Here is a 20,058-nt window from a genome sequence, read left to right as displayed (position 1 = left end):
TGTTCTGGAGCTGTTGAGCTGTCATCGCTTGTGATTGGTCGGCATCTGCATCATCCAGACCTGACATTGGGTGTTGCCGTCACCTTCCTTGTGGGAGGGGTTTAACCCCCTACATCTTTAGGGATGCTCCCAAACTGGTAGAAATGTTTCAACATGTATTTGTGTTCAGTCTAAGAATTCATAGCACTCCTGATTTGGTTGAGTTTTTATTTTCCAAATCATACAGACTAGATGAGCACAAAAAGGGATTTGACATGAACTGAAGGGCTTTTTCCAGCGTCCACACCAACAAGATTTACTGATAGAATGCCATTTCCAGAAGAGATGATGAGGACAACAGAAACATTGGATTCCAGTGACAATAACAGGAAAATCATCAGGAGTTTCTCAGTACAGCAGGAAAATGACAGCAAATCCAAAAATCTGATGGAAACATTCAGAAAACTGCAGTAAAAGTCCAAAGAAAAAAACACAAACCAGATGAAGAAATCAAAGAGAAAAGAAAAACCATCAAAGAGGTGATTGTCCCCATCAGCCACAGATGCAGCATGAACACATCTGTTCAAAGATGTCATCTGATTGTTTCAAAGAACCAAACCCTTTTCATGACAGCAGATATCATTAGCTGTTGTCTTTGTCTGGAGGCTAGAAGGTGAAATCATTTCTGTCAGACACATTTATTTCTGTTCTCATCAAGAAGCTGAACCCACACAGGTTGTTGTTTCACCATCTAGCCCTCTAGAACCGGTTTACTTAATGAACTTTGAAGAACAGGAACCCAAATGCATCAATTTCAGATCCTGACCTGCCCTGAACTCCAAAACAGATTCCAGAGCCAACATCTACTTCTCTTGCCGGTACCGAAGGTTTTCCATTTGTCATAAACGCCTCAAAATTTCGGTTGTTGGATGTTGTGAATTTAAAGCCACCCAGACGATTTCCAGCATTGTTGGGCCAAAGAGTGAGGGAGGAAAATTTTTCTCCATCCTCAAAAGTGAAAGAGTAATGATTATCACCCTCTCTCCCAAACATCCTTTCATTTCCGTCAGACATCTGGACCTTTATACATCTCACTTGGGTTGGTCCAGCCCACACATCCAGCTTTTTAAGCACAGCTCCATTTTGTGCACCGTCAAAACTACACGGGCCTCCTCCTTGTCCACCAACCAGGGTAAGTGGTGCTACGTACGGCATGTTGTCGTTGACTTGAAAAGTCTAAAATAGAAAAAAATGTATTTTTTAGAATGACAGTTAATGAAGATAAAGAAGCAGATATTTTGTTTTGTTCATTATAAAAACACAGCAGAACCAAATGACTTTTTCAAACTTGATCCATTTGACAAACCTGAGCTTGTTGCAAAAGGAGCAAAAGTTTCTTCCCTTAGACTTCTGGGAGAAGTTGTTTCCTCTGAAGACGGTCTGGAGCAGGACCAGACTGAAAAAGATTAGAAAATCCAACAATCTTAACCAACTCATAGCCTAAAAAACACCAAGATCCTAACATTTGTCTGTAGAAAATACACAAAAACCAAGAACTTTCTAAAAAACTAAAACAGGACAAAGACCACAGCATCATTTGAAAGAAATGGAGACATTCTAGAAGAATGTTTGATGAAAAAATCAAATGAATGAAAGCATGACATCAAGAAAACTCACCAGAGCAGCTGAAGCTGAAGTTGTGCTGGTTGAGGCTGAGTCTCATCCTTAAATCAGACTCAAAGTGGGCGGGGCTCACATAGAACTTTGTTCCATGTCTGTAGGGAACGCCTTCATCTCATGACAGCCAAGAACATTTCATCCCATATTAAGACAGTTGGAGACAAATGGAGCGGAGTTTGAGGTTTTTCATAAGCCACTTTACAACCGTCAAGATATCAGGTTCATTCTTTAAAACCAGTTTCTGTTTTTCTCAGTAAAACTAAATCTTGTTCAGACTCCTCGCTGTCTTATGTTGTGCAATAACAAATCCAGAGGTTCCTCTTTCATCAGTTCCAAAGTAGACCATGACTCCTGGAGCCACCTGTAATGACCTGAACACCTTTGGGGTCAAACATGGTGTCTGTTCACGGACAAACCATGACGAGGTCCAACAAGAGAACGCAGCTCCGGTTCAGAGCAGGGAGGCCGTTCACATCACGTCCTTCTGGGCGCCACTGTTGTTCCCCCCATGGGCATTAAAGTCCACATGGTTGAGCGGGGGCTGGAGAGTAAGCCCCCACCAGACAGCTGCCTCACACCTTCAGCAACTCCAGAATGGTGGAAAATCCATCCCCTCATTCATTTATTTATTAGTTTTCTTCTTCCATTTTTTCCATTTCGAGGGTCACGGGGCTGCTGGAGCCTATCCACATCTCTTGTAGGTTAAGGCCGGGGACACCCTGAACAGGTCACCAGGTCACAATCACACACACATTCAGAAAATTTAAAGTAACCAATTATTAATTAACCAATTAAAGCCAGAGAAAACCCACACAAACTCCACACAGAAAGGTCCCACATTGGTGTTCTGGTTCAGGCCCCCCAGCCGGGACTTGAACCGGAGGCCTTGCTCTGAGACAAGAGTGCTAACCACTGTGCCACCGTGCAGCCCCAAATAATTACTTCCCTCAGGGAAATACAAATAAATGAATATGAATTCTTTAAAGTATTTTTTTGGAGTTTTGTTTTGATATTCTGTCTCTCCATGTTAGAATACATCTACTATTAAAAGTATAGAATTATCATGTCTGTGTTAGTGAGCAAACCAACTAAATCAGCAAGTGATCAAACACTTTTCATTCTCACTGTGTAGTTAATTTTTCACGATGTTTCATGAGAACATTTGGAAGAAGTCAGAGTGGCTCCAAAATGTCACATGTTTTCCCACGAACCTCTTTCCAACCTTCAGGGCATCAGAAACATTTTATAACCAGTTTCTATTGTTTTTCTGAAGCACAAAAACCTTTTCATGTTTCAACGTGATTCTGTTTTAATGTTGTGAAATTGAAAAAAGATATCCGACTCTCTTATTAGCTCCAGAGAAGACCAAACGTCTGACATAAACACAAACTACAGTCCTGTGATGTCAGGGGAGGTTCAAGAAGAGAGGTCCTTTCTGATTCACCTTTCTCCTGTTTCCTTCTTTGTTCTCCTTAAGAAAGTCACCATTTTGAAGGAATGTGAGTGACCCACCTGGAGGAGAAACCATTTCATTGGTGGTCTGGGGGGCATGAACAGACACCCGTCAATTTTCTGAACCTGTATTATCCTTGACGGGGTAACGGGGCTGCCAGAGCCTAAACAGGTCATTTCTTAGAAAAACTGAAAGAACAGACTAGTTTGTGTCTCAGAAGGAAGGAGTATATGTGCAGACGTGCAAAGACAGAATCATCTCTGTTGCAGAAATGACAACAAAAGGTTTATCAAAGATTTGCTGGTGTTATTTTGTTACAGATCATTTTTTAAACAATGACTCAATTCTTTTATTTCAAATCAGTCAATACAAGATTTTGAAAATTTGAATTTTAAAGGGAATTGGAAGAAGCTAGGCTGCACTGTGGTGCAGTGGTTAGCACTCTTGCCTCACAGCAAGAAGAACCCAGGGACATGAAAAACTACATCAACGGGGGACCTTTCTGTGTGGAGTTTGCATGTCCTCCCCGTGTATGCGTGGGTTTTCTCCAGGGTCTCCAGCTTCCTCCCACCGTCCAAAAACACGCGTCATAGGTTGATTGGCAAACTCTAAATTGTCCATAGGTGGGAGTGTGAGAGTGAATGGATGTGTGTTTGTGGACATACTACCCTGCGACAGACTAGCGACCCGTCCAGGTTGTCCCCTGCCTTCGCCCACAAGTGGCCGGGATAGGTTCTGGCAGCCCTGTGAACCCGAAAGGGATAAAACGGTTAAGAAAATGAATGAATGATGAATTGGAAGGAGCTTATGCTTATACAAATCCAACCCCCACTCAACACCACTCCTAACCGTCAACAAAAAAATTAAGCATTTGACATAACGTTAAGACACTACATACACAAGACAAAGACAGACGAACATGCCCAAACACTCCGACCACACCCACCTAAAAGAGAAGGAAAAATAAAAGGGAAGAAAAAAACAGAACACCTCAGCTGAAAAAGTGCATGGTGCCTCTGTCAGCCTACTTCCCCCTCCCTTCTCTCCTCTGCTCTGCTGATTGGAACCAGCTGCCGATACTCTCCTGATCAAATGCCTTCCTTCTTAAGGAGATCCAACCCCAGCATTCATCGCCTGTTTGTTACACCCTGCAGTGCTTATGTCTGGCCTCCAAGTTAAGCTAAGTATCTTAGTCTGGCTTTGTACTTACCATGCCTTGTCCTTTGTACTTACCACGCCTGGTCGCTCGTCTTCAGGTTCCACTCCACGGGTATTGCTGGTTCCTCCTCGTTGAGAGCTCCTTGCTTCATCCTGCTCAAGCTACGTCGTCATCCTCGCCATGCTCCGGTCTGACCCGGAAGGATTCCGCCTCGCTGTTACACAGCAAGGATTAGCTCTAGGACGGGAAGCCAGATCACTCAATCAGATAGCCACCGCGCAGCAAGATGTTTTGACGCCTGGATGGGATATCCCAAACCCTGATGGATTTAACCGGACAACAATCAGCTAATGCTACTACTAGCACCTCACCCCCTACTTCCGGGAACTTGGCATCTTCCGCCGCTACCTGGACTCACGAAAATTTCTAGCTTCAACCAGAGCCTTAAAATGTCAACTTATTTTCCAGCAGGCTCTGCGGTATTACCACGCTGACCACAGCAAGATTACCCTCATAGTAAACTCTCTCAGGAGCGAAGCACTACAATGGGCTCAGGCATGCCTAACTCTAACCCCATTTTTTAAGTACCTTTTGAGCGTTTCATAGGTGAATTTTGCCTGGTGTTCGATCAACCCCGCAAGGAGGAGGAGGTGGCCAGTCGACTTTTGGGCCTCAAGCAACGCAACCGATCGGTGAAAGATAATTTAATTGTTTTCCGAATCTTGACGGTGGAGGCGGGTTGGCCGGGTATTGCTCTAAAAGGCGTGTTCTACCAGTCACTAAATGAAACGATCAAAGACCACTTGTGTTCTCAACCAGAAACTAGAACCTTTGAGGAGCTCGTCACGAATGTCTGCGGTCAGACATCCGTCTCCGGGAACATCAGGTAGAACGCACCCATCACAAAAAGAAAACTGTTACTAATCCTTTTGATCCATCCATGAATCCAGAACCTCCCTCATCCATACCCCGGGAGCACGTTGGAAGAACTTCAGAGGAACCAATACAAATTGGACACTCAAAACTTACACCTGAGGAATGACATAATCGCAGAGATAAAGGTACCTGTTTTTATTGCGGGCAACCAGCTCATCTCGTCCATCAATGCACTCTGGGTTATACGTCATATAAACGTTGCGTATGCACAAAAGAAGGCGTACGCCACTCTCGCAATAATTGATATTTATAAAAAGCAAACTTGAAGGGGAAAATGTGGTGTCCTTCACGCAAGCTCTGACCCAGGCGTACGCATAAAAACCGGTGAAATGAGAAATGGTGACACCGTCGGCAGATGGAAGAAACACGTGAAAGTGACAGTGTGTGCCAAATCGTGCTGGCATGTGCTGTGCTACACAATGTGGCACAGCTTAAAAACGTGCCTCTACCCCCTGGCGCCGATTGCTGTGTTGGCCCCGACCCTGTGCGCCAGCGTTCCGAAGCGATGAGTCGCTTGTAAAGAACAACAAGAGGTGTGGAAAATATTATTTATTCAAGAATTCCCTCATCGTGCAGTGTATGTTAGTCAGGGCAGTCTTGATTTCGCCCAACTCCTTGGCACCTCTCTGATTGAACTACTGACTTCCCCTCTGCATTTCAAGAACTGCATCGGTGAGGACGCGTCCACTGCTGGAGGGTTGAGAGCCGCGTGCCGTGGAGATGCTGGGTCCAGACAGCTGGTCAGCTGCAGCGTCGTAACCACTGGCCCCGCTGGAACACCCAGCAGCTAAAATAAAATTGTTCTATATTAATAAACTGTAATTGTGTAGCCTGCATACACGTGACTTGACTGCATTCATTTGAATTATTTCTCTTACCTGTGTCACCCAGTTCATCTGGCGCGTCGATGTCCCCCTCCGCCTCAGTCACCACTCCACTTAGGGATTCCCGAATAATTGCCGCCAGTCTCTCATCAAGAGGGTCAGCTCCGGTGATCCCTTTTCCCCCGCCCGTGGCAGACACACTCTGGCGATGGAGCGCTAGACGTTTTTTATGCCTCGACTTTGATGTCCGACCATTTCTTTTTTATTTCGGCCACGGTCCTGAGGTTGTGAGGCTACTGCATTTACGCTGTCTGCCACCGTTTGCCACTCACGTGCCTTTCTGGCATTAGTAATGCCCACACTGTGCCCTCCAAACAACATTTTTCTCCTCTTTTCCACCTCGCCGATGATAACTTCTACTTCACATTGAGTGAAGTTACGTTTTTTTTGATTTCCTCTTTGTGTTTGCCATGGTTTCGCAATCAATGAATATTCATTTGTGGGCGTTTCACAGACTATTTATGGGCAACTATGGGCGTGTCATGAAGCCGCAAAAGCTGCACCACATTTAGAATTGATTGTGATTTATTAAGGAAAGATGCGTAGGATGTGCGCGCGCACGGTTTTATAAATAAGAATATTTCTGTGCGTACGCACGTCCTATGTTTCATCCGTACGCCACTTCTGACGCAAATGCTACGCAAAGTTTAATAAATGAGGCCCCATTAACCCCCGCTTGATGACAGGCCGCGGGCGGGTCACTCATCTCTTTCCACGGAGATAAACTTCCTATAAGTCCCTGTCAAGCTATATCCCCATTCAAGAACCCGTGAATGCAAAGCCGTCATAGACTCTGGTGCTGAAAAAAGTTTTATTGATAACCATCTTGTTACCGAACTCAATCTTCCCACAGAACCATTGGATCACCCTGTCAAGGCCGCTGGACTGGGGGTCCAGCTTCTCTCTCGCATTACGCACCGTAAGAAGCCAGTGCTACTCATCACCTCCGGTAACCATCACGAATTCATGCAGTTTTATATCACTCAAACAGTCCAATCTCCCATCATCCTAGGGTTTCCCTGGCTGCGTACTCATAACCAGCAGTTCGATTGGGCGAATCACCACATCACCAACTGGAGTACTGCCTGTATGGCTAACTGCCTCCGTTCTGCTATCCCTTCGGTTCCACCCAGTCATAATCCAGTTCCAGAGTTCATTGATCTCTCTAAGGTACCCCCCTTCTATCATGATTTTAAAGCCGTGTTCAGCAAATCCAAGGGAATGGCTCTTCCCCCACACAGACCCTATGACTGCTCCATAGAATTACTGAACGGCGCCACCCTACCTAAAGGCAGGTTGTTTAACTTATCAGGCCCCAAGAAGCTGCAGCGTTTTCCTTCGTCCAGAAGAAAGATAAGTCGTTGGGACTCTGCATCGACTCCCGTGAACTTAATCAAATTACAGTGAAAAACAAGTATTCTCTTCCCCTCATCAGCTCTGCTTTACACTCCGTCCAAGAAGCAAAGGTTTTTTCAAAATTAGATCTCCGTAATGCTTATCATTTGGTCTGTATGAAGGAATGGAAGACCGCGTTCAATACCCCGTTAGGTCATTTTGAATATCTGGTGATGCCTTTCGGGTTAACCAATGCCCCCGCCATCTTTCACCACCTCGTTAATGATGTTCTCTCTAATTTTTTGAACCGTTTCGTTTTCGTCTACCTTGACGATATTCTTATTTACTCTCGGGATCAGGATCAGCATGCCCACCATGCCGTCAGGTTCTCGAACGCTTACCGGAGAACCAGCTATTTTTTAAAGCTGAGAAATGCGAGTTTCATGAAGCAGGTAACATGCGTCCCGACCCAGCGAAGGTTTCCGCCATCTCTAACTGGGAACCTCCTGACACCAGGAAACAGTTACAGCGGTTTCTCAGCTTTGCTAATTTTTGTCGTCGGTTTATCAGAAGTTATAGTAGCAATGACACGCCCCTCACACAACTCACGTCTGTCAATAAAGAGTTCATTTGGAATCCTGAGGCTCAAGCAGTTTTTGACAAACTTAAGGAGTTATTCATCTCCGCTCCCATTCTCATCCAGCCCGAACCTCAGCAACAGTTCATAGTCGAAGTGGATGCCTCTGATTCTGGCGTTGGGGCTGTCCTATCTCAATGTGACTGCACCACTGGCAAACTAAAACCTTGCGTATTCTTCTCTAGCAAACTCTCTATGGCTGAACAAAATGACGATGTGGGCAATCGAGAGTTACTAGTTATTAAACTCACCTTGGAGGAGTGGCGCGACTGGCTTGAAGGTGCAGAACAACCTTTTATAGTGTGGACGGATCATAAAAACTTGGCCTATCTCCGTACCGTCAAGAGACTAAACTCTTGCCCGTTGGTGCCTCTTTTTTGACCGGTTTTCATTCACCATAACCTACAGGCCAGGCAGTAGAAAAGTCAAGCCAGACACCCTCTCTCACATTTTCAGCTCCAGTGACAACCAGGAAGCTACTCCTATTATTACCTCCACCTGCATGATAGGGAACCTCACATGGGACATTGAGACCCGAGTTCTTCAGGCTCAAGATGAAGAACCCAATCATGGGGGTGGGATTATATAAATTTGCTTCCTTCCACTCCCTTTCAAGCACTATTTATTAATATGTCTAATTATCCTAAGTTTGATTCGTCGTTGTATGAATGTATAACTGATGATTGTATTGTTTTTGTGTATTCTTATTTGATTGATTGAAATAAACCATTTCAAATCAAGATCAAATCCTCCCGCTCCTGCCAACACTTTGTTTGTGCCGTCATCGCTCCGTTCCGACATTTTAGTCTGGGGACACGCCTCCCGCGTATCCTGCCATGGCGGGGTCCAAAAAACACTCAACCTTCTCAAACGCAGATTTTCTGGCCATCCATGGAACGGGATGTCAGAGAATTCATCTGTGCCTGTAATATCTCCGCCCGCTCTAAATCTCCCAACTCTCCACCTGCTGGTCTGCTACATCTGCTGCCTGTCCCCAAACCTGTCCTCACCATCGTTTACTGTTTTTCTTAGGCAGCACAATTCATTCCTCTCCCCAAGCTTCCTACAGCTACTGAAATGGCCGACGTCCTGGTTCGGAAGGTTTTCCATCACCACGGGATTCCCATGGACATTGTTTCAGACTTGGGGCCTCAATTCGTTTCAAAAGTTTGGAGGGCCTTCTCCTCTGCCCTTGGTGCGACGGTCAGCTTGACCTCAGGTTATCACCCCCAATCTAATGGGCAGGCAGAACGAGCCAACCAGGAACGTGAGGCCGCCCTTTGTTGCCTGGCGGCCCAGAACCCATCTGACTGGTCCAAGTTTTTGGTGTGGATGGAATATGCACACAATAATCATCCATCCACTGCAACCGGGATTTCTCCGTTTGAAGGCTCCCTCGGGTACCCACCACCTCTGTTTCCATCCCAGGAGCTCGATTTGGCAGTGCCCTCAGTCCAGCACCATCTCCAGCGTGTCCAACGTATCTGGCACCAGACCAGGGCAGCTCTCCTGCGCACCAGGGAAAGCAACTGCCGAATCGCCAATCATCCCAGGGTGGTGGGGCCCACTTACCAGCCAGGTCAGAGGGTTTGGCTCTCATCACGGAACATTCCCATTCAGGCCACGTCACGGAAACTGGCTCCTCATTACATTGGTCCCTATAACATAGAGCGGATCATAAATCCCACCTGTGTTCGTCTACAGCTCCTGGCGGGTCTTATGGTACATACCTCCTTCCACATATCACAGATCAAGCCTTTTCAGGAGAGCCCTCTGTGCCCGCTGTCCTCTTCCCCACCTTATCATTGACGGCGCTCTTGCATTCACGGTCAGTCAGGTCCTGGACGTTCGTCACCGGGGCCATGTGGGAGGGTTACGCTCATGGATCTCCCGCTCCCTTATTCTGGACCGTTCCCTCATCACATCACATCACTTCTATTGGGCTCATCTGGATTGCCACCCTGGACCACCTGGAGGCGGTTGTTGGGGGGGGGGGGGTCCTGTCATGGTGCCTTTGTCAGCCTACCTCCCCCCTCCCTTTGCTGGTCTGAGTTTACTTCCGGGTTTCAGCGTCAGGGTCTGCCACGTCATTGACTTTATGACAAAATAAAATGAGAACAAAACAAAACATACCAACAACACGAATATGCACATATAAACACATGTTCTTTTACCTCTTCCTTCTCCCTCTTCCTTCATCATCCCTCCCTACCCTCGCTTTTCCCCCCTTTCTTCCCTCTTTCCTTCCCTCTTCTATCCTTCCCCCCTTCATTTAGATCATTTGTGACAAGAACTTTTGGAGAACTGCATGAAGCCAAATGCTTCGTTTTCTGGTTAAAACACTAAATTGTCTAATTTTTACCTTCTTGTTAACAAGCAAAATTTTCTGACTGAGAGCTTTTGGAGATTTAGTTGAAGTCTTTGTCATCATTTAAGAAGTGACCAACTGACAGAAACCTTTAAAACTGAGAGATTCATTGTTTTTTTCTTCTATAATGGGGTTTAAGGTCTGAAAAGAGTCTACTTTGTGTCTCTGGAATCATTAGGAATCATCAATGAGGTCCAGCTGATGACACAATCTCAGAGCTGCTATGGTGTCTGTTCAGACAGAAAGGCTGCAACGCCACCAATGAGACCGACGGAGACGAGGACCAAGACCACAACCAGTCTGTGGACTCAGACCCTTCAGTCCCATAAACCTCTGGAAGCTGAAGATGATGCCTGAAAGTAGAGGAAGATGTGGGAAATCAGATCCAGGACTGAAGAGCTTTGAAGTGAAAAGATTGGAAACATTTGAACAAGTTTAGTGATTCAGCTTTCACTACAGAAGCATCAAGCAGCAACAGAAGTTGGTTTGACAGAATTCCCACTTCAGCAAATGATCAAAAAAATGTTATGTCCTGAAAAAATTTTTTTTTTTTTTAATGTATGCTTCTTGTAAAGTTTTATTGACTATTTTAACCATGGTGCTATCTTAGGCACTTTAACATTGGGAGTTGGGTCATCTAGACCCACTAGACAGAGAACTGAACCTTTTTTCTTCTATGATTTGTGATCTTCACTGGTGTCCATGGATTACATGAAATCTTTCCACCTTTATCATGGTTGGGAGAACATGTCAATGGAAGGGGGGGGTCATCTTGACCCCATAGGATAGCACAAGGGTTAACCATCAAAAATATTCCTCCGATTTGTCTTTAAGGTCTTTTGGGACGTTGTCATCATCTGTATGAAAATAGACTCTTTAGGACGGATTCATCCTTTCAGTTTATTGAATGAACTTCAACATTTGATTGAGGACCAGAAAACATATAAGAACTTAATGACTTATAAGAAGAAAACATCTAAACATGCATTCAAGGATTCTTTTCAATGAAAAACAGAATCAACTCTATTGCAGGAATGACAATAGGTTTATTGAAGCTTTACTTCACTAAAACAAATAAGAGAAAAGGAAGAAATCACCAACTACTGAGCACTGAAAGCCATTCTAAAAAGGAAAGTTTTAAATTGACATTTCAGGCTGTTAAGGTCAGATATCAGGCAGAGTTCTGCAGGAATATTATTCTAGAACTGAGGGTTTAAATCCCAGGTGGCTGCATGTTCTTTTTGTCTGTTGAGTGTCTGTCTGTGCTTTTGCTGTTTTTAAAAAGACAAATTCTTTGTTATTGTATTTTTTTAATCTTTTTAAACCTGACTGTCAATATTTTTATGGATTGAATGATAAACATCTTGGTCTATAAATGCTGTTGGATTTTGACAACTGCATCCTCCTGGAACTACCTGGCTTGAACCTGATGCTGTATAATGAGCTAACAAGTCTGGATCTGATGCTGAAAATGAGCTAACAGGTCTGGATCTGCAACATCCACCTGGAACTAACAGGTCTGGATCTGCAACATCCTCCTGGAACTAACAGGTCTGGATCTGCAACATCCACCTGGAACTAACAGGTCTGGATCTGCAACATCCACCTGGAACTAACAAGAGTGGATCTGCAACATCCACATGGAACTAACAGGTCTGGATCTGCAACATCCTCCTGGAACTAACAGGTCTGGATCTGCAACATCCACCTGGAACTAACAGGTCTGGATCTGCAACATCCACCTGGAACTAACAAGAGTGGATCTGCAACATCCACATGGAACTAACAGGTCTGGATCTGCAACATCCACCTGGAACTAACAGGTCTGGATCTGCAACATCCACCTGGAACTAACAGGTCTTGATCTGCAACATCCACCTGGAACTAACAGGTCTGGATCTGCAACATCCTCCTGGAACTAACAAGTGTGGATCTGCAACATCCACCTGGAACTAACAGGTCTGAATCTGCAACATCCTCCTGGAACTAACAGGTCAGGACCTGATGCTGCATGATGAACTAACAGGTCTGGATCTGCAACATCCACCTGGAACTAACAGGTCTGAATCTGCAACATCCTCATGGAACTAACAGGTCAGGACCTGATGCTGCATGATGAACTAACAGGTCTGGATCTGCAACATCCACCTGGAACTAACAGGTCTGGATCTGCAACATCCTCCTGGAACTAACAGGTCTGGATCTGCAACATCCACCTGGAACTAACAGGTCTGGACCTGCCTTTCATTCTGAGGTCTGTACTCTTCACTTCTGATAAGTGTTTTCGTTTGTGAATGATGGGATTACTTATTTCATTCATAGGCATATTGGTCTTTTGGGATCTTGGGATGAGCCGTTTTTTCTGGGCCTATAGCAGGGGAACTGAAAATCCCCCTGATCTATTTGCTACCAGTTCACATGCTCTGTAGCTTTTCTGAGTTCAGAACAGTCACTGACTCTGTTGGATTCTGGTATAAACTTGATGCCAGCTTTGCCCAGAGACCTGTCCAAACTTCAGTGCATCCTTGCTCTGTATAATGATGTCACTTGTTCACTCAGTGGAGGACTCTGTCTTACTTCTCCATGTCAAAGAACTGATTTAAAACTGGTTCTTCCACTGATTGGTCTGGTTTTGAACAGCTCAGGAATAAGTGTCCTTCTGTTATTAAAAAAACAGGCCAAATCTGAATATTTTTTTGTCCGTCACTAATGAGAACCTTAACTACCCACAGAAATTCTGGAAAGTAATCATGTCTCTCTCTGTGACTAAAATGACTCAACCCCTTCCTCAAGCATTTTTTATCATCAGGTTCCTGGTTTGGTTCTGCATGAAAGTCCTCAACAAACTCTTGCACAGAATCCCCCATGTTTTCTGGGAACCCATTTAACTTTGTTTTACTGTATCAATTAAAGATGTTTGACTTTAGGGCAGAGAAGTAAGCTAGACTGTGATATTACTACCAAACCACCTCCTTTCCCTGAAATCCTGGATTTCTGATAGTTAGCGTAAGTGTTCAAATCAGTTCAATTCAATTCAATTTTATTTGTATAGCCCAAAATCACAACAACAGTCGTCTCGATGGGCTTCGAAGTAAAACATGAACTCAAAAGGATCACGAATACAAAGAGTTCAATAGAAAAATACTAAAATGAACTAACAAACTGACTAAGCTATACTCGCATCCCTGCCCTTAGACCCCCCTTCGCGGTAAGGAAAAACTCCCAAAAAAAACGGATTCCGGAAAAACCGAAGAAACCTCAGGGGTGTCCACATGAAGGAGGGATCCTTCCCCAGGATGGACAGGCGATTTACCAGAACTCTTAGAGAAGAATGAACTTATCTAACCCTACAACTACATGTGTAAAGTCCAGCAGACGAGCTTCATCCAGCCGTTGTTGGGGGGTAAGTCAAAGGCGCGAGTCGAGCCGGAGACAGGATGCAAAGCCAGGTGTAGGAGCGGGAGCAGAGCTGAGGTATTTGGTCAGGTACAGAGCAGAGACGAGCCAGAAATGAGCCAGAGGCAGGATACACAGCCAGGTGTAGGAGCAGGAGCAAAGGCGAGGTACACGGTCAGGAACTGGAGCACGAATGAACCAAATAGAGTCTGGAAGCACTCCCACTCCCCAGGAGGGGAGAGGGAAAGAGGGACAATACATGAATCGCACTGCACCAAACAGAGGCTTTGAGAGCTAAATGATAAATGATGATCAAAAATAGAGAAGAGAGGAAGGGTAGAAGTAGATGAGAAAAAGAGGACAGAACCCCAGAGCACCATAGTTACCCCAGCTTCAACTCCTAGCAGCCTTTTAAAACAAATAGTTATTGTTATTGAGTTTAATTTAAACACATTAACATTAAGTTTTTTTTTTTTTTTTAACTTGTCCTGTCCAACAGCTGGGCAGGCAGATGAGAGCTGAGGGCCTCTTGTGTTGGACATATTTTACTTTAACAATAGTGGTTATTAATCTTCAGACAAACCAGAGGTATGTCTGAATAAACCCCTTTTGTAATTGAGGCCAAACTTTATTAATTTCAACCATGTTTGAAAATTTTGGGTGTTGGACCGGACGGAAAAGGAAAGAAGGGAAGAAAAAGCCCGCGGGTCTCCTTCTTTTTCGGCGTCTTGCTGTGTTCCCCCCGTCCTTCGGATGGATGATCCCCATTTTCCTGATGTGGGGTTTTCGTTTCGCCTCGTCTGCTCTCCTTTCGTTCGTTTCACCGAGGTCGCGTGCATCTGCAGGGGGTGTGCTTTCCGCGATGTTCGGGATGTCCGTGGCCCCCGATCAGGAGCAGTCCGGGTCTTCTCGTCTGCCGTGGTCACCCCAATTATCTACGGTGAGCATCATGCGGGTCTTTCCCGTGTAGTTTTCTAAGGCTGCGTTTTGCTTCCTGTTTACTTCGGTGACGTCACGCCCCTAAGGACCCTGGGAATTGTAGTTTTGACTCATGGTCCTTCATGATGCACTTCTGATTCCTTTTCTGCTGTGTAGTTCGGCGTCGTCCGGTTATTATTTCAGGGGTGTGGGGTCTCTTCTGTGGTTGTGAAGGCTGGCGGTCCTCGTTTGGACAGGTTTCTCATGCTGGCTGAATTTTTTTTTGTGGATTTTAGCTTTTTTTTTTTGTTGCTGTTTTGTTTTTTGAGAGCTGAGTGTGAATCTTGACTGTTTTTAATTCGTTGCTGGCTTTATTATTATGGCGGTTCTTCTGTTTATTTTCTTCGTTGTTGTAGCTGCTGGTTAGTCAGAATGTGAATCAGTCTCTCTTGGACCCGTCTCTGCTCTGTGGACATTTTCCCTACGGTTGGTCTCTCTTATGCAGCGTCTATGGCTCATTTTATTCAATCAGTGATCCTCGTTCGTTGCCCCCGCACCTTCTGCATCTGGTTCTGCTCCGCCTGTTTTTCCCCTGCTCTGTGTACCCCAGTGGGTCCTGCCCTCGCTTCAGGGACTTGCGTCGGCCGCATTGGTGAGTGTGTTAGTCTCGTCGCGGCCTTGTTTTCTCGGCTGGACAGTTAATTTGTTATTCTCTCTCTGGTTTGGAGGTTTGTGGGGGCTGTGTGATGGATTCTTCCAGGGCATCGTTTTCAAAGCCGCCACTGAGGGTGGCCCCTGGGACGTTTTCAGGTTGACGTGACTTGATCTGGACCTGTTAGCGCTTCGCAGTTCATCTTCTGGGCATCAGCGGCCTGGTTCCCCATGCGCCTTCAGGATTGGTATATATTTTCTTCAGCTCCCCATGCTGTCTCCATGATTTTCCTCCGAAAGCGATATAAGGCTGAGGATGACTGTTATCACTGATGGTCTCACTGTTCTGCCTCTATGCCTCTCAGTGGTGTCTCTTGGCCTTCAGTTGGCGCTCGAAGTATTTGTCGGTTTACCTTTCCGCTGTCGTGGCGGTCCTCATAAAAATCGACTTTATTATCTGAAGCCCTGTCCTGGATATTTGTAGGCGATGGGTGAACTTCGTTTTGCATGTTATTGATGATTTCTTGGTGGCCAACTTTCCTCTGTATCCCTGGTCTTTTGAATCTCTGTGGAAAAAACATCATTTTCAAATCTGGGTTTCCACGTTGTCTATAATGTATGGTCCTCCACCCGTCCGGATTTATTTTTTCTTCTATGAATTTGGGTGGTTCATTGATGCTTGTCTCTCCCCATTATGTCATCTCTAGCTTTTGTGCAGCATGTCGTTTATTCAAATTTTGGTTGAATATGATTTGTCAATGATTGGGCCACCTGACATTTGCTGTAGCTTTGGTCCTATGGTCATCCGTTCGTCTTGTGTTCTTGTTCTGGGTAGTTCGATCCTGGGCCCAGTGTTCCTGTTCTGGATTTTTGTGTTTTGCGTTTGATCTTTCCCTCTCTATGCTTGGAGTGGTATTGTTATGATGACTGTCGTGTCTTCAGGCTCCCTCCACTTGTTCTCCTGAGTCTGCGCCTTCTGGTTTGGGGGAAAAAGATTTAAGAAGAGTGGTTTGTGTTTGTCCGGCCGCCAGAATCCACAGCTCTGATGGTTTTTAAGGGGTCGTCCGGTTATTTCATCCTTGGATATTATATTAAGGATGTTTCAATATTGAATGATAGTATTGTGTCATCGGTTGACTTGGTTAATGTTTAAATAACACCTTGAGCAACTTCTACCCTGAACGTAGGAAATATATCACATGCGCTCTCAAGCTTAGTTCAAGTGTTAAATCTTATGTCCACAAGTCAGTCTTCTGTCTGCCTTGCTTAAGCAGATGACACTCTGCTAGATGCATCCCCATTTAGAGTCTTGTTTTACTCCGCCTCTAAATGCTTAAGGTTCAATCTAGCAAAAATACTATCAAAACCTATGATCCCTCATGGCTCTCAAGTTCTCTTTTGCAGTATTCAGACGCCCTTGGCTAATTAAAATTTTAGTAGTCTGTACTTTGTTGTCCACCAATTTGAGAACCACTAATATTAAATCCAGCTGAGCTGTAATCCTTTGCTACGTGGGATGTTGACCTTCCTCATCTACAAATCTCCTTGGCTACTCTTCCCATCACCTACTCCTCGATGGCCTCCTGAAGGTGCGTCCCTCTGAAACTGTCAAAGTTTACTTTTCTTATCATTTGATTATATAAAAAATTGGTGTTAAGATTTCGTGCAGGTTATATATTTCACTATCATTTCACTGTCGGAATTTGTAATTATGGTGGTTTCTAGGGTGCGATAAATCCACAATGGGTCTTTACCTTAACTATCTACTAAATTTCACTTCTCAGATTTGTTCTTTAATAGCACTGTTATTTAATTTATCTAAACCATTTTGAAACTGATCAGTTTCTGGGTTATTTATATATTCTTGTCAAGACTAATACTGCTTTGTTTTTATCTATGCATTGCATCCTGAGCCTGCGAACCCCTACGCCCCGATCAGCTTCTCCGTTTCCAGGAAATGATGTCACCCATGCATTCCTTGATCTGGTGCTGCAACGATGACTGCTCGACGTACCTATTGCTGCACTGAAAGTGACGGAGCGGTGGACCTCCTCTGCGTTCCAATGACACTTCTGACTGAATTAATTAATCAATGTCAACCGCAGAATGAATGTAAATTATTCGATTATAGATGTTAAAAGAAAATTATAGCCAGGTGGAAGCCTCAAAATTTAGGATGTTCTAAGTTGTATCATAGTATGCGAGAGCTCGAATCTGATTCTTAAGTTCATTTGTTTATAGTATGCCAATGAAGCATAGTAATTATGGGCGTTGAACTCGTTCTTAATATATGGATGGAACCTCAATTAAATGGATGTTCCTTGAGCGCTTATAATTGGTATGCCAAATGGAAAAAATTATGGCTATTAAGCTCGTTCGTGGTACTGTCGTTGGGAGCTTCGAAATAATGGATGTTACTTAAGCGCGTGTATATATATAGTTGCCAAAATGGAAGAAGTTTATGGCCATCAAGCTTGATCTTAGTTTAATAGAAGTTTGAATAATGGCTGTTAAGCATGTCATAATACGCCATCGGAAGCTTTGGATTGGATGTTAAGTTAGTGTCTCATACGGGTTGTTTTGGGCGGTTTAAATTATAGTTCCGCACAGCGTTTGTGGACGTGAGCTTACGTTCTAAGATCAGGTATGAGTAATGCTTATGTTGGCTCCCCTTTTATTTCTTTCCCTCTCTCTTTCAGATAGTATGTTCCCCTAGTGGTTTCCACGAACGGGAGCGGCCTAACGGTCAATGGTGCCGGGTCACACATAGCAGATCCACTAGATAGTATGCTCCCTTCGTGGCGCTGTACTCGAATGGGAGCAGCCCAACGGTCAATGGTGCCGGGTCACACATAGTAGATCCACTAGATAGCATGTCCCCTTCGTGGCGCTGTACTCGAACGGGGGCGGCCCAACGGTCAATGGTGCCGGGTCACACATAGCAAATCCACTAGATAGCATGTTCCCTTCGTGGCGCTGTACTCGAACGGGGGCGGCCCAACAGTCAATGGTGCCGGGTCACACATAGCAGATCCACTAGATCTGGCCGTGGTGCAGCGGTAGGGCGGTCGACCCATGATCGTAAGATTGCAGGTTCGAATCCCGCCTTGCACTCCCATGTGTCGAAGTGTCCTTGGGCAAGACACTGAACCCCACCTTGCCTCTGGTGGGAGGTTGGCGCCAATGTGTTCGGCAGCGGAGCCGCCATCAGTGTGTGAATGTGTGTGTGAATGTGTGTGTGCATGGGTGAATGGGACTGTGACTGTAAAGCGCTTTGGGCCTTCGTAAGAAGGTAGAAAGCGCTATATAAGTATACGCCATTTACCATTTTACCATTTTAGATAGCATGTTCCCATCGTGGCGCTGTACTCGAACGGGGGCGGCCCAAACGGTCAATGGTGCCGGGTCACACATAGCAGATCCACTAGATAGCATGTTCCCTACGTGGCGCTGTACTCGAACGGGGGCGGCCCAAACGGTCAATGGTGCCGGGTCACACATAGCAGATCCACTAGATAGCATGTTCCCTTCGTGGCGCTGTACTCGAACGGGGGCGGCCCAAACGGTCAATGGTGCTGGGTCACACATAGCAGTCATACTGGGAAATGAAATGAAAATGGAATGCTGCCGAAAACACACCCCATTTTATTACATACTGATTATACATTCACATTTTTCTGCTTCTGGATGATTTTAGTGTTGGGGGTTTTGTTACCCGAAAGTGTTATGGAAATTTCTCATGGAATTGAACGGAGCCTTATGCCAAACGAAAAGATGTGAATGCCAACTTAAAGAATGTGGAAAATGTCAAAAATATTTCTTACTGCAAGAGTTGTCTGACTGAAATGACGATTTATCGTATTTTGGGCAGATACTCGCTGCAGTGTTTTTACAGGTAAATACCCTAGGGCGGTTCAGTCAATTAACTCACCTGCTCAGCGTCCTATTTAAGCCCAGGTGCGCAGTCGTTCATTCTCTTTCTTACCTTCAGCGCTCATTCTTCAATCCACCCTCCTCCCTGGCTTCCACCTGTGGGCTCCGTAAAGGGGGGGTTTTGTTACCCAAAAGTGTTATGGAAATTTCTCATGGAATTGAACGGAGCCTTATGCCAAACGAAAAGATGTGAATGCCAACTTAAAGAATGTGGAAAATGTCAAATAAATATTTCTTACTGCAAGAGTTGTCTGACTGAAATGACGATTTATCGTATTTCGGGCAGATACTCGCTGCAGTGTTTTTACAGGTAAATACCCTAGGGCGGTTCAGTCAATTAACTCACCTGCTCAGCGTCCTATTTAAGCCCAGGTGCGCAGTCGTTCATTCTCTTTCTTACCTTCAGCGCTCATTCTTCGCCCCACCCTCCTCCCCGGCTTCCACCTGTGGGCTCCGTAAAGGGGGGGTTTTGTTACCCGAAAGTGTTATGGAAATTTCTCATGGAATTGAACGGAGCCTTATGCCAAACGAAAAGATGTGAATGCCAACTTAAAGAATGTGGAAAATGTCAAATAAATATTTCTTACTGCAAGAGTTGTCTGACTGAAATACTTTTGACACAATCCTGTTTTTTAACTGTTTGGCTAATAAATGGAAGATCTGACAGGTTGATCTTTCCACATAACGCCTGTTCCAAGTCTAACCATAAGTTGGTTTCTGGATTATTTT

General features: G+C 44.9%; 1 long non-coding RNA gene across 1 annotated transcript; it reads right to left on the bottom strand.

Annotated features, from left to right (window-relative positions):
• Nucleotides 1–268: 268 nt before the first annotated feature.
• LOC105358154 lies at nucleotides 269–19,750 on the bottom strand. Its single transcript, XR_002872084.1, has 4 exons — nucleotides 19,730–19,750; nucleotides 1,657–1,767; nucleotides 1,346–1,435; nucleotides 269–1,215 (listed from the first exon to the last, which is right to left on the bottom strand). It is a non-coding gene; the product is annotated as an uncharacterized LOC105358154 (long non-coding RNA).
• Between the last annotated feature and the right edge of the window lie 308 nt (nucleotides 19,751–20,058).

The sequence above is a fragment of the Oryzias latipes genome, chromosome 19 (assembly GCF_002234675.1).
Source record: "Oryzias latipes chromosome 19, ASM223467v1".
Lineage (NCBI taxonomy): Eukaryota > Metazoa > Chordata > Actinopteri > Beloniformes > Adrianichthyidae > Oryzias > Oryzias latipes.
The sequence above is the reverse complement of the archived record's forward strand: the minus strand, read 5'-3'. Positions and strand labels throughout refer to the sequence as shown.